General features: G+C 43.8%; 1 long non-coding RNA gene across 1 annotated transcript; it reads left to right on the top strand.

Moving 5' to 3' along the window:
- The first annotated feature begins 1,911 nt into the window (after positions 1 to 1,911).
- Positions 1,912 to 2,585, top strand: LOC123131315 (uncharacterized). Its single transcript, XR_006464141.1, has 3 exons — positions 1,912 to 2,015; positions 2,283 to 2,373; positions 2,486 to 2,585. It is a non-coding gene; the product is annotated as an uncharacterized lncRNA (long non-coding RNA).
- Positions 2,586 to 7,762: the final 5,177 nt, after the last annotated feature.

The following is a 7,762-nucleotide window of genomic DNA, read 5'->3' as shown; positions in this document are numbered from 1 at the left end:
AAAAACATGGATTCAATCCAGAGTTTTCAGCCATCCGCCCTCATCGGTTCCTCGGATCAAGAATACAATCTTTGACCATACCTTCGCTATAAATATCAGTTGTTCATAATTTAATCTTGGTTTGGCTGCAAACATCAACAGATGTTGTAGCTAAATATTGATGCTTTATGACTGACCATGGTAGGAGCTTAAACTGAAGAACAAAAATATCAGAAAAAGGAAACATGTTAATTATAAGGCAAAAAAGTAGATCAAATGAGCATTGAAAGTATTTCTACTTGTTCTTGTGTGAGTACCATCTAATCTCTACACATTCGCTGTAGTAAATTATCTATCTAACAGAGACCAAAATTTTGCCTCCCAGAATCTAACCAGAGACCAATCAAATACACAAAGAGGATCCCAGAGTTAGTAATATTACGACAAAAAATTCTGGTATTAGAAAACTATTATTTTCATGAAAAAAATGATGATACAGTTTTACCTAACAAATTTGAATGACCTCTTTTCTAAAGGAAACAATCTGAATGCTCTTTTGTATGTCATGAGCCAAACTTAGACTGCCCGCTATCTAATATGCCATCTATTTACTAACAGATATAGTAGTTCATAACCAGCCAATGGGCAATACCTGATAACATCATGGTAGAACATTGATGTAGGCACCGACATTGAAACCAAGAGGACATTCACGCAAGAGATAGCGGTGCCAGGAATAGCCGTATTTGAAACTGTGAAGATCCTACACACTACCCCAAATATACGACTTGTTAGCCGGATCGCCTCTTTCTCCTCCCGCAGAAATCACCTTCCCTTCTACGTTTCCTCATCTCATACCTGCAATACAAATAACCTCCTCCCTGTGAGGTAATTCCTGGAACACTTGAAGGGTAGGAAAACAAACTGTCCCGGAGGACGGTTTACTTACATGTCAATGACGCCCGAACCGAGCCCAACGGACAGGGCATCCGCGCCTTCCACACCATCACCGTGGAGAAGCTCCATTGATACTCACTGAAGCACGACGACGATGTTGCTGACCTTGATGATGGAATCGAGCGGTAGTGCCTACTGCGTGAGGTTGGAGATGAAATGCCTAGCAGATCGCCTTCGCTGCTGGCTGCCTGCACTTCCAGAGAAGTGTGCATCTGAGGTGGGGGCAGCAGAGGAGGACCAGCGGGGGGCCTGCTCGTCTGCTCACGCTCGCGGAAACGGGGGCGGCGGCGGGGGCGTACCGCGCGCGGCAACTGGGGCGGCGGCGGGGGTGAACCATGCGCGGCGGGGCGGCGGCGAACCACGTGGGGCACGGAGTACGGCGGGGCGGCGGCGAACCGCGCGGGTCGCGGGAGGACGGGGGCTGCGAAACGCACGCGTGCGTGGGCCGTGCTGTGGAGGCCGACGGGAGGAGGAGGAGCAGGAGGGGGCGTGCGTGCCTGCGTTAGCAGTTTTTCTTTTCTTTTTCGAACGCCTGGCTTAATTAGCGATCGATGGATCAGTTATTGGGTTAATGCGTGGCTTGTAGCGTTAAACACGGGAGAATTAGGAGCCATTAGATCTCGTAAATGAATGGGTTAGATTGTTTGGATCTGCCCCTCTCTTTCTTTTATAGTGGTAGTAGATGGCATGGTGGGTAATTAAAGCGTAAAACACGTTTAGTATGCTGGAGGGATGTAGACCATCAGATTGCAGGTTTCGATGGATAGGATGATCTGATTCTCCGCCCTCTCTTTCTTTTATAGTGGTAGTAGATTACTTCATCCAGAAATGTTTCTTTCTGGTTTCCTTGATTTAACATAACATAACAAGAAACTTTTTATAACTTATCTGCGCATGTATATGCTAAGATTGTGGTGACCACATGTCTCCTACGTACTAATTAAAGTTTGATGGATTAATTGTATGAATGCGATGCTTATCTGGTCATTTATTTTTTACAGTTGGTGATCAGATCGGATTCGAGGATCATCCTCTCTCATGTGTTACGTATTAGTGATGCCTACATGACGGTGGAAAATGTATGAATATGCAGCGTTGATAGTAACAAGGAAAAAATGATGTTTCATTTTGTCTGTTTGGCTCTTAGATATATTAAAATTGGATATATCCAGGTCTGACTTGTTTTTTCATAGAGGACAGAGCTGCCTACTTGGACATATTTGGCTTTTAACCATATCTTTTGTTTGTTGCCTTCCTTGTTATTATTTTGATAAAGTTCAATTCTTCCTTTCCTATGTTGTAGATACTTCTTCTCTTGCAACTAAAAGTACTGCTTCTGATTACAGTGAGGCGGCTTGATGGATCATTGGCCTCATGGCAAAATTGGGGACGGAGGAGGGAGGAGGCTTCATATAAGCATGACTTCAAAAGCTCAGGGTATGTATGCCAGCATGCACTGGAGTTGTTGGATAAGTTCTTTATTTCATTTTGTTTTTTGAATGCTGGCTTGGTGTACACTGATCAGTTGTGGTATTCTTTCCCTGTGCAGGAGATCAAACCGAAGAAAGACAACACTCAGCGCAACATGCTCGTGTCGATGATATGGGTGCAGAGGAAGATTGTGAGGATGATCAGTGAGAGCAGGGACGTGCTTACCAGCCAGCGCAAGAGCATCTGGTGGAGCTGGTAGATCCCCAGGGAGGAGTAGGCGGACGTACATTGTCCTTTTCTTCTGTAAAAAAAAATACCACTCAACACAATATAACTGTTTAGAACAACACATACTCGACTAATCATTCTTTATAAATCAACAGGCTTGTACGAGATGTTAAAATGTGTTCCTATATGTCTACCATTATTCTTATGTTTTAGAAGTGTTAATTTCATTGATTTCTTACTTATATGTATATACTGATTGCAGATTTGCTAGAATTTCACTTTGCAAAACCCATGATCCAATCCATGTTTTGTCCTTACAAATAGATAAATGCATGAAGGGATAGCTGCTGCAGATGCTTACTTGTTGTCAACATTAGATGGTGATTTGGTAAGTGGCTATTTTGAAAAATATTTTCTCAGTCTAACATGTACACTATATTCACACAATAGCCTTGCTTCTGCACCCCATCTCTCTCTATAGCCTCTATCTGCATTTGCATCTTTGAGCAAACAACCTAGGTTGAGCAGCTCACGGGAGCTGGCCGTCAGCACCGCTCTTTGATCTAACTTTTGTCCCAAAATCTCAGGCAATTTCTTCCCTATAAAATAACATGGAGCATCAAAATTTGGATTTTCAAAAGGTTCTTACAAACTGAATTGTATCGATACCACATTCATGATAATTTTTCAATTTGTATTTGCTTCTAGACACCCTGACATATTAAAATTTTGAATAGGAGAGTCATTCAGTATGATAATAAGCATATGCATTCTTTGCTGAATATATTTTTGATATGCTTCTATTGTTAGAGGGTTTTTAATTTAATTGGCCGTATTCTAATTGTTTTGTTCACAGGTTGTATTTGATAAGATCTTGCCGTCGTGAGATCAATGACTCAATGTATGCACCTTTGCATATGGGTGAACTTGAATAGAGAAAAACCTTCACTATGGAACTTGTGGCTTGGTGACTGTCAGGAGTGAGCATTTGGTGACTGGGTAAAGTAGTAAAAGCCACATGTGGTTGGTTGACCTTGCTGGAAGTGAGCACTTCGCTAAAACTGAAGTAGGAGAGACGTCAAAGGAGGCAAAGTTCATCGAACAATCTGTATTCTCTGCACTGATTGATGCTATTGCTTCCCTTGCCTCCAAAAATGCCCACATTCCATATTGCTCTGTCTTATTCAGTATCTACATGCTTCACCATCTGCCTTGCTCAGTTACTTAAAAGAAGCATCCCCTCAGCTCAGTCTTACTCCTATTTTTTTCTCTCTCTCAAATGTAGGAATTCCAAGGTAACTCATCTGCTTCAAAGCTCACTGATTTATAAGGGTCGAGAAGTGCACTGATTTATAGCTAAATGGTTATATCTCCTTCTACTGAACTTAGCTTATGAACTAAAATCTCCAAACACAAAAACGAAGAGATAAGAGTGTTCAACATGAATTACAGGTGGAGATTGCAATTGCAAGACATGTCTATTTGTGGAGATAAGTCCGAGCCATACAGATTTGTCTATTTCGACAACAGAACTTATAATATAAAGATCTGTATGAATACGTTCATGGATATAGATAAAAAAATGAGTAGGGGATTTATAATACAAAATCTTTGTGAGTGCATTCATGGATCTAGGCCGAAGTCTAATAGGCATCAAGGGTAGAAGCACATGGATAATAAGAACACAAAAATAGCTAATAATTGATTTATTGGTATAAGCTACAATGTTACATAACACATTCATCTTTAATCTATTTGCAACTTCTTCATTTGCAGATGAGATTTGGTTTTCTTCTACCAGAACAAACACTATTAAGTGGAAACCTATGTAAATAGGAGTATTAAACAAATGTTTTGATTGCACTTGAGACGTGCATTGCACGTGCAAGCTTACTAGTAAAAAAAAGCAACTCCTCTTTCCTTCTCTCCTAAAAAAAGCAACTCCTTTTTTCTTTGGGAAGCATCTCCCAGTAAATTTGAAGGCACTTGAGCAGGCGATACTATTCAAGGACGCACGCAGGCTAAATGGGAAAATATTTCAACTCCAAGGGCTTATTTAGATCGGAAATCATGGCAATCCCACGATTTTCTGTACAGACTGTTCCACACAAACCTTATTTCTATCAAAATACACAAGGTCAAATGCCAAGCAATGGGCCACCAAACTAATGTACATCTATCTCTCTCAACAACAACAAAAAAAACCTAATGTACATCTAGAGTTCCCAGGTATCATCGCTTACAAGTTTGTCTTTGGCTTGGATGGCGGGCTCACGCGGTTGGTCAAGGTCCGCATCATCACAAACTCTTCTGCGGCAGAAGGGTGGATCCCGACCTGCAAAGCCAGCCAACGGGTACCATAATTAGAACCTGAAAAGACACCAAAATCTGGGCCTCTGTTGTAATGTGAAGGAAATCCCTTTCGACTTACGGTGTTGTCAAATATATATCGCTTTGGTAGCTCCAGCCTTGAGTGCAACAGCAATGCCCTGCATTTTTAGAGGCTCGAGTATAGAATACCACGAATGATTAACCGAAAAAGGGATCATTTAAAAGAAATGAACACAAGAACTCCATAAATGCTTATCTGCATAATTTCCGCTGCATCTGGTCCACACATGGCTCCACCGAGTATTTTATCGCTTTCAGCACCAACCACAAGCTTCATGACAGACTTCTCCTGGCATCTTTAAAGTAAAAGCAAAATCAGGCTTTCCTTACGAGAAAAATAACACTAGTAGAAAAAGGCCCATTTGTCCCGGTTCCAGAGGTCCATTTGTCCCGGTTCTGAAACTGGAACTAAAGGGTCGGGACTAAAGCTCAACACCTTTAGTCCCGGTTCGCTTACGAACCGAGACAGATGGTGTTCCAGGTGACCGCCGCGGCAAGCTCAGGCAGGAGGGTCTTTGGTCCCGGTTGATAACATCAAATCACATAACTCATAATACAAATCATCATCGAACGTTAAGCGTGCGGACCCTACGGGTTTGAGAACTATGTAAACATGACCGAGACACATCTCCGGTCAATAACCAATAGCAGAACCTGGATGCTCATATTGGTTCCTACATATTCTAGGAAGATCTTTATCGGTCAAACCGCACAATAACATATGTTGTTCCCTTTGTCATCGGTATGTTACTTGCCCGAGATTCAATCGTCGGTATCATCATACCTAGTTCAATCTCCTTACCGGCGAGTCACTTTACTCGTTCCGTAATGCATCATCCCGTGACTAACTCATTAGTCACATTGCTTGCAAGGCTCATAATGATGTGCATTACCGAGAGGGCCCAGAGATACCTCTCCGATACACGGGTGACAAATCCTAATCTCGATCTATGCCAACTCAACAAATAACATTGGAGACACCTGTAGAGCTTCTTTATATTCACCCAGTTACGTTGTGACGTTTGATAGGACACTAAGTGTTCCTCCGGTATTCGGGAGTTGCATAATCTCATAGTCATAGGAACATGTATAAGTCATGAAGAAAGCAATAGCAATAAACTAAACGATCATACTGCTAAGCTAACGGATGGGTCTAGTCCATCACATCATTCTCTAATGATGTGATCCCGTTCATCAAACGACAACACATGTCTATGGCTAGGAAACTTAACCATCTTTAATTAACGAGCTAGTCAAGTAGAGGCATACTAGGGACACTCTGTTTGTCTATGTATTCACACATGTACTAAGTTCCCGGTTAATACAATTCTAGCATAAATAATAAACATTTATCATGATATAAGAAAATATAAATAACAACTTTATTATTGCCTCTAGGGCATATTTCCTTCATAACCTTGATGAAAATCATAAATATCACCTAGCTAACTTGGGGATGATATCCCGAAAGAAGGAGTTTGGTGGCCTTGGTGTCCCAAACTTGAGGGAGTTTAATATGGCACTGTTTGTTGGGGAACGTTGCAGAAAATTAAAATTTTTCCTACGGTTTCACCAAGATCTATCTATGAGTTCATCTAAGCAACGAGTCAAGGGGAAGAGTTTGCATCTACATACCACTTGTAGATCGAGTGCGGAAGCGTTCAAGGGGATGGTGATGATGGAGTCGTACTCGTCGTGATTCGGATCACCGATGACCAAGTGCTGAACGGACAGCACCTCCGCGTTCAACACACGTACGGGACGGACGACGTCTCCTCCGTCTTGATCCAGCAAGGAGGAAGGAGAGGTTGAGGAAGGCAGCTCCAACGGCAGCACGACGGCGTGGTGTAGTTGGTGCAGAAGTACTCCAACAGGGCTTCGCCAAGCACGTACGGAGGAGGAGAGGTGTTGGGGAGGGGAGGGGCTGCGCCTTGAGTTCTGTCCAGCAGCCCTCCCCTCACCCCTCTATATATAGGAGGAGAGGGGCAAGGGGGCCGGCCCTCTAGGGGAAACCCTAGAGGGGGGCGGCGGCCAAAGGGTGGGGGGCTTGCCCCCCAAGCAAGGGGGGTGCGCCCCCTTTAGGGTTTCCCCCCCCCCCCAACCCTAGGCGCATGGGCCCAAGGGGGGGGCGCGCCAAGCCCACTAGGGGCTGGCCGCTATCCCTACGCAGCCCAAGTGGCCCCCCGGGAGGGGTGGTCCCTCCCGGTGGTCCCGGTACAATACCGGTATGACCCCGAAACTTTCCGGTGTCCGTTTAACAACTTCCCATATATAAAACATTACCCTCGGACCATTCCGGAACTCCTCGTGACGTCCAGGATCTCATCCGGGACTCCGAACAACATTAGGTAATCACATACTTGTCTTCTTGATAACCCTAGCGTCACCGAACCTTAAGTGTGTAGACCCTACGGGTTCGGGAGACATGCACACATGACTGAGACTCTCCGGTCAATAACCAACAGCGGGATCTGGATACCCATGTTGGCTCCCACATGCTCCTCGATGTTGTCATCGAATGAACCACGATGTCGAGGATTCGATCAAACCCCGTATGCAATTCCCTTTGTCAATCGGTACGTTACTTGCTCGAGACCCGATCGTCGGTATCCCAATACCTTGTTCAGTCTCGTTACCGGAAAGTCACTTTACTCGTACCGTAATGCATGATCCCGTGACCAAACACTTAGTCACCTTGAGCTCATTATGATGGTGCATTACCGAGTGGGCCCAGAGATACCTCTCTGTCATACGGAGTGACAAATCCCAGTCTCGA

This window comes from Triticum aestivum, chromosome 6A, assembly GCF_018294505.1.
Source record: "Triticum aestivum cultivar Chinese Spring chromosome 6A, IWGSC CS RefSeq v2.1, whole genome shotgun sequence".
In the NCBI taxonomy this organism is placed as follows: Eukaryota; Viridiplantae; Streptophyta; class Magnoliopsida; order Poales; family Poaceae; genus Triticum; species Triticum aestivum.
The sequence above is the reverse complement of the archived record's forward strand: the minus strand, read 5'-3'. Positions and strand labels throughout refer to the sequence as shown.